Source organism: Semicossyphus pulcher, unplaced genomic scaffold (assembly GCF_022749685.1).
Source record: "Semicossyphus pulcher isolate SPU_LCO1_2020_fin unplaced genomic scaffold, fSemPul1.0.p SCAF_14, whole genome shotgun sequence".
Lineage (NCBI taxonomy): Eukaryota > Metazoa > Chordata > Actinopteri > Labriformes > Labridae > Semicossyphus > Semicossyphus pulcher.
The window spans coordinates 22,397,556-22,414,155 of NW_027211648.1; the positions used below are offsets into that span (position 1 = coordinate 22,397,556).

Below are 16,600 nucleotides of genomic sequence, written 5' to 3' on the forward strand. Positions count from 1 at the left end.
TGCCTCACTGTTCTGTATAAAAGGTACAGAGACTGAATGGGGGTCGTAATAGTTCCGCTGTTTTGCTGGCAGTGGAGGTACTTTAAGAGTTGAAACTGTGTAAATAGGGTAGCCAGCAAGATGGACAGGCATGTGAGTGTGTGTTTGGTTAAACATCATCTTTTACTCCAACAATGCACTGTAAAATCACCCACCATGTCAGCTATACAATGGCGTTGCAGTGTAAAAAGACAGGTGGCATAACAGTGGAGCCTTGTTATGCCGCTGTTGCCGCTGTATCAACAGGTATCCTAACCATGGGACACCTGTTCAAAACCTCTAACTATGCATATAAATGCATAAAAGAACCAATACATAATGTAAACAATAAATAAAGTAAACTATAAAATAAATGAAACAACAAATATACTCATCAATACATATTCAAATCAGAAGCTACAGTTCTAGATTAAAACTACCATAATTGAGAGGCAACTCTGCACACCATCAGCTCAGAGGTGCAGCAGCACAGAAAGATGTAGCTCTTACAGGGCATGTGGCTCTGGCCCTCAACCAGCCACATGGCCCCGCGGCAAGGAGTGTGCTCTCAGACTGAGGATCAGCCAGAGCGCTGCCGTCCACACAACAGGACAGCTGAGCAGCCAGAGGCTTCACAACTGGAAACATGCAGGCCTGACCCTACACTGTCGGTTAAATGGGGTTTGTGTTCTTTGAAGTGCTTTATAATGATGACCGGTCAACTGCATTAAGACTACAGCGCGCTTGGCCAGTCATTTTGACAGGGCGGTTACAACAGTATAGCAGATGTTCCCTGGGAGCAACACCTTGTTTCCTGTCTGGACAAACAACCTGTTTGTATCCAAGCTCACTGTTTTTATTTGTGTTATTACTAAGCACTCCAGCAAAGCCATCCTGCATCCTGTCACAGAGGTGAATAAAGTCATATTGACCGTCTAAGATTGAAACAATATTTGTTCAGAAATGTGCAACTCTAGGTGGTCTGGTTCCCTCTATCATACAGGACAGGCAATCACAGGTTGTTTTTATGACCGTGCATATGATGTCAGGAAATCAGTATGATTTGTGTTTATCACCTGGGGTCATTTATTACTCTCTGGTTGGGCCAGGAAGCCAAACATTTAAAGTGTCAGTTTAAACTGTAGTGTTTTATAGCACTAGTAATAACATTTTTATGTTGGATTATAACAACCATGTCAGAGATGTTGCCTTATCTTCGCTTTGAAAGCAGTGGATTGTTTAAGAATAACTGATGTTTAATGTAAATTATAACTGTTACAAACGCATCACAATCCAACAGACCAAATAAAAGATACAGAGAAAAATCAATGGTAAAACAATCAATATTACCCTGACAGTTGTTGCACACTCTTATTCATTGAAGCTGGTAAGATTCATGTTTTAGTACAGTAGACGATCTGACTTCTCCCATAAGTACACTTTTAAATCCAAACATCTCATTAAGATCACACTCCAACTCATCTACTTCAGCTCTCACTTTTATTCTGTATCAGGTTTACTTTACTTTTGCCATGCAATTCGTGCACTCTGAGTGACATTCCAAAATGCCCCCGTTACCGCTTGGCATCATTTCTGCTCTGTTATCCAATTCGGTGAGATCTTTATAACCTCTCCTTGCTCATTTCTGTCTCCTATTGTTTAAGTTTCATAAAACCCTCTGGGCTTTCATTTAAAGCTTTTACCTGCAAAATATTTAACAATTTTCCTCTCATTTGTTTCTATCATCCGTGTGGTAGATGGTGAGAGGCGGCGGGAGAGAGGTCAGGGGAGCTAATGATAGAATATGGGCCAGATGCAGGCAGAATTCCTGGAGATGCAGGATCTCACTGTTGAAACAAGCACCAAAATGGAAAGAGATGAGGGTGAGGGCAGAGCATTCAGCAGGTATTCTGACAAATCTGGCTTTTGGCTTATGTCCCATTTAATTCCTCTTCTCCCTTGTCTGTTTGCACAATAGCCTATCTGCTGGTAATCCCTGAGGGACACAAATATAATGCAGGGTATGTTTTTCTGGTAAAATAAAAAGTTTAGACTTATGAAGGTATAAATGTATCTGCAACTCTTAACCAAGGTCCATTTTAATACACAATTTCTTAATGTGATGTTTAATTAAATAAGGATTATCCAGAGTGACCAGGATATTGTTTCTGATGTCAAATTATGTACATCAACTATAATGTTACACAACTACCAGGCCATCACAGAAGCAGCGCTACAGTTGCTTTATGGCCAGTTCTGAATTAAAAACTACTAAGTTGAGGTATTGAATAAAGTCTAAGTAAAGTGGACTAACTATAACAAGGTCAGGTTGTTTGAAAGTTAAAGTGTTGTATTGGATATTTGTGTTATTATCCATCCAGGAAAGCACACTGCATGCTAAAACTCCTCTTTAGTTAAAAATGGCTCACCGAACATGAATAAAAAGTTTAAAAAATGTATTTAGAGAAAATATCTTCCTTGGATATACCACTTTGTTAATTAATGTACAGCTTAAAAAGGGAACATGGCTCCTTTCACACACACTGTGCTCTTATATAATGTAGAAATAGGCTTCTGAGGAAAACCTAATGTCATCTCTCCTCTGGGTGTTGATGCCAGAGGATGGGATGCCCACACTAACCTGGGAACTCCATTGTGCTTTCAGACTCTTTCCCATTTTATTGTAGTCTCTTCAGGAGTGTGTCCTCCAGAGACCTGCCTGTTGCTCGTTTTCTCATTTCTCAATGGGAAGGATGTGTGCTATTATGTGCTCTTGACATTGCTGAGAGCTGAGATGCTTTATACATAGCAGCAAGACTGACAGGCACTTATAAACATTTTGACTTTAAGCACCTCAAAGGTGTTTTCAGTCAGTCGTCGGAGCAACTAGGAGCCGTTTCCTCCTGTACGTGCTGTGCTACAAGAGAAAATATAGACCCCTACAACCACTTACATTACTGCAACAAATAACCTTATAAGTTATTAATGCAATAACTGCAGTGGGTCAACGCTGTACACACAGGAGCATGGACACTGAGCTCTTAGAGGCACAACATGTGGCATTTAACTTGAATACAATAGTGAATAAGATGACATATGTAAGAAAAGTGCTAAAATTTACTGTATATCCCAACTCTAAATCCCAGTTATCACATATTACTTGATAAAATTACAGTGTGCTTTTAAAAGCTACATATATTGTAGGACATCTATAAAAAGAAATGATGTAGCTGTATCTCCAGCTCTGATCTTGATTCATGTTTTGCAGTGTTCCTTGTGTGTGTGTGTGTGTGTGTGTGTGTGTGTGTCTGTGTGCATATAGTAGGTTACATAAAATACAAAATATAGATTTTTTTTGATGAATGCCCCACAATACTCTTTGTCTACAGTCAAGGATATGATGCAGTTTGATTGATCACATATTTACTTAAAAATAGATCAATACTACGTTTGTGTCTATAGAAGGACTTTAACCTGAATTGATTTTAACGTAACATTTCACCTAGATTACATCACCATGAATATGGTTTTATTGTTGTGATCATACAATCTTAATGTGTTTGTCTGTTATGATGAGTATGTTTCATTATATTTAAATGGTGTAACAATGTATTAGTTATTTCCATGCTGCAAAAACTGATGATGATTTCTAAGACATTTTATGCAATGTCTTCCTTCACATTCACACATACATTTTTGATATTGAACATCTGCAGAAAGTAATAGTTTTGGCAGCTTTGAGTCAGTTTTGGCTCCACTGTTGTTTAATCCATATGAGGTGAGCCCTTGTGTGTATTTATGTCGAAAAGAAAGAGCAAGAGAGCGTGTGCAGGAGGAGGTGCAACATACCTGAGCAAAAAATAGGCTGTTTGCGTGCTGGAGCATAATTCTGCTCTTGTGAATTTCCCACGCACGACTGTTACATTTTAATCATGCACTAGAGACAGGGGAACCTTGAGTTTGTTGAAACTGACGCCTACAGAAACCTGCATCTGCATTGCTAATCACACTCCAGCAAAGGGCCCAACAGACTAGCCTTGTGCTCCCTGTCAAACTAAAAATTCGTCTCCAATAACAACCGAGCACTCTGTAGCTCGCTGCATCGCTAATGTGTTGCGTGGCTATATCTAGAGAGAGCCTTGGCTGTCCTGTCACTTCAACCAAATCTGTATTCAAGATAAAACCACAGAGATTTACAAGAGTCAGCATTTTGATGGCTGTACTGACTATATGTATAATATGTCTTCCATGATGATGCACGTGAGTTATCTCTAGTTTTTTGTTAGTTGTGTGTACTATATGTTATTGGTGCTTTTATCTGACTTTAGATATCTGTGAATCTCTTCATCTGCGCCCTTTAAGTCAACTTAAATAAACTCAATTAACTCACAACCATTTTACATTTTTAGAATATTTTTAGAATTTTAGAAAAAGAGTTGTCATTAGGCTTTTAGCCATTTTGCAGCACACCTAGTATCACAAACCTGAGACACACCATGTTATTGTGACTTTTTTTTTTAGAACACTCTCTGAGAGCTCTTAAAGTAATAATCTCAATCTCTCAGATTTTCTTGTCCATAAATGTCTGTTAAGTCACTATCTATCGCCCAATGAGGTAACACAATGGTGATTGAGCTTATGGCCCACTGCATTTGCAGTATATAATATTATTATGGACTGGGTGTCTGTGGCGACATTGGTGGAAAAAAATCGCAAGCAATGCCCGGTTAGTGGCGTGTTTCCATCACCCAGCAGATGTTGGTCTGCCGGAGAGGGGAGGTGGAGCTAAGCGGCTCCTTTTCCAGTCTCTTCAAGTGTTGCGAATAAACAGTAATCTACTATGGTTGAACAAACAAAGAAAAGATCGATGACTACAGATACAAGTTCAAAAATAAGTGAAAATCCAATCCCCTGCAATTTGAGGCACTTAACACATTCAGCATGTGGAGAACATCTTCACTTGTTGCAGCCGTGTCTTCCTTTGCTTAAGAAACCCATAAAAGTCCTCCTTCATGCTGCATCTAACAGGTTGTTTTAGGAGCTGAGATCTATTCTTTCTGATTACTTTTGATTTTGCCTTTAATCTCATATGTACCAGAAAAATTATATGATGTCATGTTTTTAATTTTTTTTTTTTTTCACCACTGTGGCCAAATTCTAGTTCTTGACACTTTCACGTAAGTCACGTAAATGTGATTACATGTTTTCAATACTTAAGTATCCATAAATCCTCCACCTGATATCTTGAACCTATTCCCACAAAACTATTGCCTGTTACATGATCTTCTGCTTATTATTTATTCTTCTCTTCAGTCTGGTCTTTTCCCCAATTCTCTCAAGCATGCTGTTGTCACTCCCTAAAAAATAAACTTGAAGCATTATTAACTAGGAACTATAGGCCCATCTCCAACCTTCCTGTTCTCTACAACTAATCAATTACCTAACCCTCCAAACCCTGTATGATGAGTACCAGTCAGGTTATAGAATAAAATCACAGCAGTGAATCTGCTCTAGTCAAAGTAACCAATGACCTGATCAACAATGATGTAAACAAACTCTCCATTTTAGTTCTATTAGACCTGAGTCTTGCTTTTGACACAGCTGATTATAACATTCTACTGAACAGAACACTACATTGGTCTATCAGGACCTGTCCTTCAGTGGTTCTCATCACACTTTAAGGGAAGACCATGCTAAGTCTCCCTTGGCAACTTCACATCTGAAGAATCTGGCATTCACTGTGGGATGCCAAAAGGGTCAGTTCTTGGTCCAGTGTTATTCAGTATACATGCTTCCTCTTGGTACCATCATACAGCAACACAATGTGTCCTACCATTTCTATGCAGCTTTATATCTCACTATGCCCTGACAACCTTAGTTATGTACATGAGCTGGTCAGATGCATCGATGATATTAGCCACTGGATGTCTCAAAACTTAAAATGATAAATCTGAAATTCTAATTGTAGGTCCACAAAGACAAACGCAAGAGCTCCTATCCATTTCATCGCCATTTCCTCGTAAGCATAGTGAGCATGTCAGAAACCTGGTTGTTATAATCCAAACTAAGGTGTTTCATGTCCAAATCTGACTCTGAAAAACTAGTCCATGTATTCATCTCCAGTAGATTACATTAATGTAATGCCCTTTATGCTTGACTTACCAAAAAGTCAATAGGTAGGCTCCTGCTCATCCAGAACGCTGCTGCCAGAGTACTAACTGGGACTAAGAAAAATTGAGCACATTACACCTGCACATTAAAATCTCCACTGGCCTCCAGCCCAGTACAGAATTGACTTCAAAATATTACTACTAGTCTATAAAGGTCTAAATGGTATAGCGCCTCGATATCTTCCTGACCAGCTCATTGCCTATAGCCCAATCAGATCACTCTGATCATCAGGTATGAGCTTCCTAAATGTACCTAAAGTTAAACTAAATCAGGTGATGGTTCGTTTAGTCACAATGGTGCAGTTCTCTGGAACAAACTTCCTGCTGACCTGAGGTCTGCAGAAACTTTATGTTCTTTTAAAAGCAGTCTTAAAACAGAGCTCTTCGCTCATGCCTTTGGCAGTTAGTGTATCTTTGTGTGTATGTGTGTGCGGACTTGTGTGGGTGCTCTTGCTTGTTCATGCTGTAGTCGTGTGTGTGCTTTAGTAGGAACAGGTCAGGGACCATAAGATCTGTACTTATAGTTTTGTGTTGTATGAGATGGTGCAATGTTATTTTTGAAATGTGTTTTGAATTTTATGTATTTGGGGCGGCTGTGGCTCAGTGGTAGAGTCAGTCGTCTCTTAATCGGAAGGTTGGGGGTTTGATCCCTGACTGCTTGGCATAGAGGGTGTGAATGCATGGATCATGATTGGGGATTGGAACATGGGCCTTTGCCATCCATGTGTGAATGGGTGAATATGTGACATATAGTGTAAAAGCAGCTTTGGGTGGTCGGAAGACTAGAAAAGTGCTATATAAGTACAGTCCATTTACCATATACGTGTTTCTGAACTAATTTGTTCGTATAGTTAGTAGTATTTAGTATAGTATAGTGTTTTTATCTTCTGTACAGCACATTGAGTTTATAGTTGCATGAAATGTGCTATACAAATAAAATGAAACTGAATTGAAAGTACGTTGAAAACAGCTTAACTGTGAGCAGTCAATGTTGCTTTCCTTACTACTGTCTATTAACAATATGAGAGAGAAAGGCTTTCTGTGAGAAAATGGTGGATTCCATGCTAGACCATGATGCTCTAAGACCATGATGACTCAAAAGACTAGTAACACAATCTGAAGGAGAATGTCCAAATCAACATAATACTCTGATGAAGCTTGGAAGAAAAACAGCTATCGGCTGTAAATTGAAAGTTGTTTACTAAAAACTTCATGTGTTTAATCATGTGTCAGTCCAACAGATGCTACATCTACTCTTTACATGACTGCAGAACCATTTCCTAACAGGTGTGTGTTGCAAACAGTTTAATGTGTTTTATTATCATCCTAGAAGACAATAATATTACAGTGATTTTAGTACACAACTACAATTTTAATTTCCTTTAAAAGTTCCACGCATGGTAATGCAATTAAAAAAGTGGCACCTTTTTTGTCTAATCCTGGCTTACAGTGTGGTACGTTCAGGCGCTGGTAGGAAGCTCCAACATCTGTGATATGAGAGGCGGCTGCTGAATGGCTTTTATTTATTTGTTGTGTAAAAACATTATAGTCAGAAGATATTTATTAAAGAATTAAAATTACATGTGTGAATCTGCCAAGGACTTGCATTAATAATGGTGCTACTCAGCAGCCAGCTGTTGTTCTCTTGTTGTGATAATAGGTATTAAATAAAAATGACTTAAATACATGCACTAATCAGACCAGGTGTGTAAAGACCCCACAAATATGAAAATTAATAAATAACAATACACACACAAAAAATATTTTTCTGAATTCAAATAATTTTTGCACCAGTACTTAGCCTAGGTACTGGAACTGCTTTACTGACAGCTGTTCCTGAAATTAATTCATGTTACAACAGCAGCAATTAAACACAGTTGACTTTAGCTTTGTAGGCCGCAGACACACCTTGCTTTTTTAGCCTCCCAACACTCCAGTATGCTACCTGTTTCTGCATTCATGGAGTGAGACAGACAGCAGACTACTTGAAACCTTTTGTCTCATATTTTTAGTGGTAACATTTCATTTTATACACAATGAGGCAAACTTCTATGAACATCAATTATGGGATCATTTAAATGCTTAAAGTTTGAGTCAAGAGCAAGTAATAAACCCTAATTTCTGCCACTTTTAAAAAAGAACTGCCATCACCACCAATAAAATACCTGCAGTCTGAGAATTTGTGTCATTCCCAATCTCTCTATCCTCATTTCCTGTTATGCCTTTTTGTAAACTCTCTAATTAAAATAATCCAAAACTACAAAGAAAATAATCTTACGGTCACACTTGTTGCTGCAAAATGTGGTATTTCCAACATGTGCAATGCTGACAAATAATAAGGATATGTAAAGCATTATCAATTCAAGAGCTGTTGTGTTGAGATCTAAATCCTTAGGTTTAAATTTCCATCAATTTTTTGGAGGTTACAGAAATTGTTAGAGACATTTTGTGTTCATATTCCTCTGGGTGTCTCAGGATGTGGCCAGAGGTGAGCTGTATTGCAGCTGTTTATTTCTGTTTGTTTTTTTGTGATAGCCATGCAGACTAGACATTCTAACAATTCCACTAAAGGACATTAGCAGAAGTAAACAGAGCTCAACACTCTGTGTATTGAACCTTTACATGGGATTGCTTTTTTTTCCCGATTTTTAACAAATACTGGAGCGAAATAAATGTGACATACGTGTGAAGGTGTCAACTCATAAGTTTGCTCCTCAAAAGGAGTGATAAATGCAGCGGTTTGAAATTGACCATGGATGTCAAGAATGTGGTCTTTGTTACTATGACTACCTAAGAGACAGTAAAGAATTGCTATGAAGCGATTAAGATCAAACAAAGTCACCTGAAAATGTCCTTAAATTAGTTCAAGCCTGTCAGACCTTTAATGCACATGATAATACTCGTGAAAGCCCCCCAAATGACACAAACAAAGCCATGACAAGCCCTGCCAGTAACTTCCAAATGAAGAGACGAGGTGGCGTGAGAAGAGGGGAGGAAGCCTGCGAGGAGAAACACAGCACTGAGAAGGGGAAAACAAACAATAGGAGGGGGTGGGGGGGGGCAATCCCACCTTTCCCTCTTCCCTCCATTATCTCCTTTTCCCATCCCCCTCTCACCCTTAACGAGGGATAGTTTTCTCCTCGCCTCTCATCTCTCTCCTTTCCTCCGCTCCTCACCGTCTCCAGGGACCAAACACACCCCTGACAGGTTTCCATGGAAACGCCTCACACACTCTCTCTCGCAGACGCACGCTCACTCTCTCTCTCTATCTTGCAGCGGTAACGCCTGTATCCTCTCTCTCCTCCATTAGCATCCCTCTTGCTTGAAGACAGCAGGGGCGGCAGTTGTCAGAACCCTGACGTCCCTGTGCCTGAATTCATTTTTTATGGGAAAAACTTAAAAAAAACAACTTTTGTGTTCTAGATTTATGGCCTCAAGGTGGAAAAATTGCAAGAATTTGGTGAGCGTGATTAATCATTTGACAAAGCCCACCTAACTGTTGTACCTGAACGAACATTTTTATTTTTAGATAAGGCTTACAAATGCATTTCTGGCTATTTCCCCTGAACTTTGCTCTCCATTATAAAGATAAGAACAAGCAGATTAAATTTGCACACAATTACCGTAGCCATGCCATACCCAATTAATGCCCGTGGAAGTCAGACAAGATACAGTAGCTGAGTCCCTTGGCTGGAGCATAACTCATTTATAATTCAGTCCTATTTCTCATACTTAAGCTCAGGATAGAAGTGTGTAAAGTGAAGGTTTTTTGAAAGCACTCATCCGCGTGAAAGGATATATCTACACTATATCTCACCCCCACATGCTTTTAGAGATCCTGGTCCACTATTTGGGGAGGGGGGGGAGGGATACAAAAAAAGGACTGAGTTCCTCTGCTGCAGGGCCACTTTGACTCACAGCAGAGCACCGGCCGCCAACTTCATACAGAGCGTGTGTCATCCCCGCTGAACTTCTCAGGGAGGGTTTTATCTACCTTGTGAAGTGTGTTGGTGTCATCGTGTCATCCAGTGTGGGCTACAGATGTAATCCCTTTGATGCACTTTATTCAGTGGAAAAATAAATGTACAGCCACATCCACAGGCGCCGTCGAACCTTTCAACCAGGGCAAACATGACACTTTTTTTTGTTTAATATTGACATCACTTAACTGACATCCCACAATGCTAGGTGGGGGAGGTGAAAATGTCGTCATCCACCCAAACTCACACAGTGAATGCACCACATTTTCTTTTCCCCTTAACTCTTACATCATATACCAAACTGAGGCAGAGCTTTTATCTCCATTCATCACCACAGACGTCACGGGGACCTCACTGTTCTTTATTTATTTATACATTTAGGGAATTACTTGAATCCTTCCCAAATTCTCTCAGCTCTTGCCCAAATGGGGACTACGCCTATAATCTGCTGATGAAACCAGGTGTCAATATCATTTTCCTGCGAGTTAACAGTCAGTTGATAGTGAGTCATGCAATGAAACATTTTCATTCATCTTGGCAACAGATTGAAGCAACTGGAGCTCCAATCTGGAGTGTTCAAGCAGTTCAATGCACAATGAAGTGTCACGAGCCTTACCTTTTACCTGCTCCTCCACATGCCAAAATCCACCTTCACGTTTTACATCACTGAGTGGGGAGTCCGAGGCACACACTCTGACTGACACACGCTCAAACACTTGCACAGCCTGTGAACGCAATCCTCTCACGGAGTTTGTCTCCCTCCACTCTGTCTCAAGAATCCGTTTCAAATATGTTTTCAAAATGTGCTTTTCTCTCCGACGACCAGGCAGCTCGTTCTTCCTGACGGCGGCTTCAGGTTTAACGAGGCATCGGTACCGCGCTGGGTGACTGGTAGAGAGAGGCTGAGAGAAGGAGAGGAGAGAGAGTATCGTCAAGCCAGCAGCTGCAGCCAACGCGAGGCTGAGGCGGGTTTACCTTCAGAGTAAAAGCCTGGAATTAAATTTGAACGCTGGTCAATTTTATTAATCAGAATAAAAGTTTCTCAAGATACCTAACATATAGAAGTCAAATAGCCTCAATGATAAATTTAAAGCAAATATTTCAGGCCCACCAGAGACCGAGCTGTTTCTCTATTCTGCTCTGCCAAGTTTCAATGTAACTTCATCCTCACTCAGAAAAACAGACAGCTAAGACTCAAAGGAGAATATGCTTTATTCTCTTAGACAAAAGAGATGCCTTCAAGACAAAGTAACAGACTTAGAAGAACAAGTATGCTAGATAACATCCTGCATAAATAGAACAAAGAAAATTAAACAAGGCACAGACAGAAACTCAAGATCTAACATTCATTGAAAAACATTTATTTTTTTCAATTCCAGTTGAAGTTGTGATCTCAAAGATCTCAGTTTTGTTCTCTTTGGCGGCACCTATGGCATATCAATCAATCAATCAATCAAATTAAATCAATCAAATTTTATTTGTATAGCGCCAAATCATAACCAGAGTTATCTCGAGACACTTTACAGAAAGAGCAGGTCTAGACCGACTCTTTATTCGGTAAAAGAGTTTATTATTTAAAAAGAGGCCCAACATGAATCCACCATGAGTAGCACTTAGCAATTCGGCACATTGGCGAGGAAAAACTTCCTTTTAACAGGCAGAAACCTCAAGCAGAACCAGACTCATGTTGAACAGCCATCTGCCTCGACTGGATGGGCCGAAAATGGGATAGAAGGAGATGCAGGATAGAGACAGGCAAAGAGAGAAACAACAACGTATGTTCTTGTTACAACAACAACATATGTCCTTGTTACATGAACAACAACAGACACATACTTATGGTTACAATGCCAATAATAGTGGTAGACTAGGGTGAAGATTGGCTAAATAAATAAATAAATAAATTAGCGAGAGAAGCAGAGTAATGATAAAGGCTCAGGTAATCGTAATTGTAACAGTTGAAGTCAACAGGTCTACTATTAGCATTAGCAGCAACAATAATGATACTATGGGGAAGGCTGAGGGTATATATATAAAGGGTAATGGCAGTGGCACAGTTCCAAGATATCCGGACTGGGCTCTGCTGTCTGCAACCACTGGCTGTGCCATCTGTGCTGCTGATGGAAAACCATTAAATAAACTAAAACACAACAACATACTCTGCCTGAAACAATGTAGACAAAAAATGTGACATGCTTCATTTTAAATTGATATAATGTTCTTTACTTGATTAAGCTATGCCACTTTTTTTTAAAGCTTGACAAGATTTATTGCAAATACAACAAGCCTCTCATTACACAATCTCAAGACTTTATATTCATAGTCTTCAAATGCAGACATCTCTGGTGGCAAACAACAGGTAACAGAAATCAAATAGGAGGTGATTATCATTAAATGACAACTATGGGCATAGCCCAAAGAGCTGTGGTCTTGTGCCAGATTGTAGGGCAAACATATAATGAGAATACTACAAAAAAGAGCCAAAACGGACAGAAACATTATTTTGCGAAAGTTCAGCGTTCAGATTTCCCGACTCCCTTGAATGCATCAGAAATGATCGATTCGATCTCCATTCAACAAACGAGCATTTTAAAAGTTGTTTTCATCTCCTCTTGAGGACAGACCTGACAAATCTTGCATTTTTATTTTTAACAAATCTGCATCATCATGTTGGAATTTCGGCGAAAGTAAGACCCGTTACTTACAAGTAAACAATGCAGCACGCGGAAAAGGACGTTTTTATCTCTAACCACCTGCTACACGCCAGGACATGTGGCTCTACCGACGCCGATGGTGTAACCAATCAGGCACTAGTGCTTCCCGGATTGAGAGACGGTGCATCCAATCAGAATGAAGATCAATGTCTAATATGTACCTACCCTTTCCGTCCGCTGTTGCATTTTCTGAAATGCTGTAGCGCTTCCTGGAATGCTGAAGTGGTTTGTGAATTGCTGTAGTGTTTTCTGAAATGCTGTAGTGTTTTGCTGTGGTGTTTTCTGCAATGCTGTAGTGTTTTGTGATTTACTGTAGTGTTTTCTGCAATGCTGTCCTGTTTTGTGAATTTCTGTAGTGTTTTCTGAAATGCTGTCCTGTTTTGTGATTTACTGTAGTGTTTTCTGCAATGCTGTAGTGTTTTGTGATTAGCTGTAGTGTTTTGTGAAATGTAGTGTTTTCTGAAATGTTTTGTGATTTGCTGTCGTATTTTCTGAAATGTTGTAGTGTTTTGTGAAATGCTGTAGTGTTTTTTGATTTGCTGTAGTGTTTTCTGAAATGCTGTAGTGCTTTGTACTTCAGGGCCACTGTAATATAGGCTGTGTAACAAGAAGGTACTGAGACGGACCACTGCTGACTAAAGCAGAATGACTCCTGGATGCTCACGTAGTTGATTAATACATGACGGGACGAGAAATTGTAAGAGACCTCGTTGAGCAACGGTGATGATTGCCCGAATTCAATGCAGCTGGAGTGAGATTGAATCAAACTCCACTTGAGTTAGCAATACGTTTTTCGCTGGTGACTGTGATGCGCTGCTCAATTATACATTAATTTTAGCTGCTATATGTGATTTGACTTTGTCACAGTTCTGCATTTCTGCTCACCTGCCCTCTCCCAGTTATTTTCCACTTACCCTTCCTCTCCTGCCAGCCACACCCACCTCATCAGCTTACTCAGTTCACCTGCACACACAGCTGCATCATCATCAATGCACCCATTGCCAGATTGTTCTTTGACTTTCCAGCACTCTCACTTGGACTGATTCCCCTTTGCCGACCCTGTTGTCCTCTAACCTGCCAGCCTTTTTGTAACACCAGGAAATCACCTCAGTCCTCTGTCCCCGACCACGAGTTCTGCCTCTGCGCTCCTGGTTCCTGTCTGCCTGTTCCCCTGGCTGTTTGGTGTTCCCCTGATACCACACTGCTATATGAGTTTTCCTGTCTACTTTGCTGTGGCTCAGAGACTCTGACCGTGTCATCTAACTCTTCATTGAGTGTGTGTTCTGTGAACTGTTACCTGCTGGCTCCCTAAGTCTGCCTGACCCTGACTTACCTTCTGCCTGCTCCCTACTGGGTCGTCCGCTAATACTGAGTGCTTACCTGGTTCCTGACCTGCTGCTTCCTTGACCATGTCTCCTGCTTGCCCCTCCACTGTACTATCGCTACTAACTGTTGCCGCACTCAACTTTTTCCTGGTTCAGCTCACCCAGCCCAAGCCCAGCCTAATCCATTGACTTTGACGGCCCTGAGCCTTTTCCTGAACTGAACTGTTTAATTACCTGCTTGTTTTTTCCTGTACCTGCTGAATCAATGTAAAGTTTATAACCTACAGTGCTGCTCTCCAGTGTGCTGCATTTCGGTCAATACACTACCTGTTTCATACTTGAAAATTGCTGTTAATATGTGTATTAATGTATGATGAATCTTGTTACAGAAGCAGATTTCCTGGTGAAATCTGGTCTACATAGTAACGTTTCATAAATATCTTCAAAAAGTCAGTGAAAAAACATTTTGAACCAGTTTAGAACATCTTTTCAACGGTGGCCATAGCACTCTGGGAAGTTTCTGAGGACATGAGGAGATGCTCTTCCCTGGACCTGCCTCAAATGACTGACACCAACTAAGAGCAGACGCCCCTTTTAACCAGCCCGTTCAAGATGGGACTGTTACTCCTCTATTACGCCTCACTGTATAAATGTCACAGAGGCCAAATGTGGGGGTGAAGTCGTTCTGCCGCTGGAAGTAACAGAGGCGAAATGTCGTTTGTGTAAACGACTGAGCTGGCTGGACGAAACAGCTATGTGTGTTTGTATTTGAAACTTGAGCTGTTTGTTGACACATCACACCTCTTTTGCTTCCACAATGCAGTAACGCTATGTACAATCACCAACTGGGACAGCGCTGTTTGGTCCACTGTCAAAGTATAAAGGCAGTGTAATGACGTAGCTTCTTTAAAACGCTCCTTCACGGTGCTGTTGCGGAGTGTCTGTGTAATAAGAGCTAGAGACGAGAGAAAATCAGTATCGGTTGATTCAACACCACACTTCTTTCTTTTTATCAAATGTTTTTATAATGATAATAGTCCCCATCTAAGCTTATATGTTCCTGTTAATTTTATTTGTTAATGTCACAGTTCATAGGTTTATGTTGCCTGTACCATTGAACTATTGGTGTGGGATAGAGTAACTTTAGAGGTTCTTCATGGAGACTGGCCTAAATAACCCTAAATAATGCTAAAAAAATAAAACATTTTGTTATAAGAACACACATCGGAGATAAGTGCAAGACAAAGTCGAACATAAATTGACCAACCTTTCATTGTGTTTTCCCTCCTCAAAGCAATCAAAATGTTATGATAAATGTTCTTGAAATGACTGCTTCAGGATCACAAGGCACACTATCATGTGAGATTTTAATAAAGTATCATATGCCAAAATACATCAGATAATAATAAGAGGAGTGTGCCTCCACCAGAGTAAAATACTGAGAAATATATAAAACGAGTTTAGGATTTGGATGTTTGGTGAGAGTTGAAACAAATTGAACATTATATTTTTCACTTGGCTTCCCTTGTGGTATACTCAAGAATAGACTATTTCCAGATGATAGACATAGGATTCTAGATTGCAGCATTGGAACTAGAGATATTTCGCAACACTAACTAATTTATTTGACATAAAAAAAGAGGAAAACAAGGAGAAACTAACACACAGACCACAAAAAAGGGTACTTCACTGAGCAACCTAAAAGATAGTAAAAGACCAGGAAGTGATGGTGAAATGAAATGGATTGTATAAGACCTTTAGTTAGGATTTGACTTACAGTACTATAGTATTTTGTTAAATAGATTCTTGGGAAAATGTTGTCTCCACCATTGTGTAGTGAAGCCGTAATTTCTGTCATCCCAAAAAAAGAACAAAACTGACATATTTCAATTTGAAACAGGACTATGACTGCACTGTAAGATGTATGTGTTCATCATAGCCATTCACAAGATAATATTAGAGGCTCTCTTCCTATAGTAAAAAAAAACATACGGAACAAAAATTATGCTCTGTAAGTCAATGTAAAAAGTGAACTAATTGAATTAAAACCTTTTTTTTCCCCCTATGACAAGAATCAAGATAAATTGACTTATCGCTGATCGCAAAAATTTGATTGATTTGTCTTGTGAAATAAAAGGTTTTCATTACTTCTTATTTTCACTGCAAATATGACTGTCAGTGCAACTGCCACCTTTACTTCTTACTAAGCTTTATTTTGTAAATACTGTATCTTATTGTACTGTTGTTATTATATTAGGCACTGTCTCTTGGTATTCAACTTCTATACACTTTCTATTGTTTATTTCACTTATATTTGAGTTATTTTGTATGTCTCGTTTTTGTACTGTAACTTTGGAGCAACCTAGCACAAGAATTTCCTTTGGGATTAATTA

At 39.6% G+C, this 16,600-nt stretch overlaps 1 protein-coding gene across 1 annotated transcript in view; it reads right to left on the reverse strand.

Annotated features, from left to right (window-relative positions):
* lingo2b (leucine rich repeat and Ig domain containing 2b) overlaps positions 1-11,003 on the reverse strand; it is a 35,349-nt gene extending 24,346 nt beyond the window's left edge. Inside the window, exon 1 of the mRNA XM_069662456.1 lies at positions 10,785-11,003. The gene's annotated coding sequence lies outside the window, so the exon portion shown is untranslated. The remainder of the gene's footprint in view (positions 1-10,784) is intronic.
* Between the last annotated feature and the right edge of the window lie 5,597 nt (positions 11,004-16,600).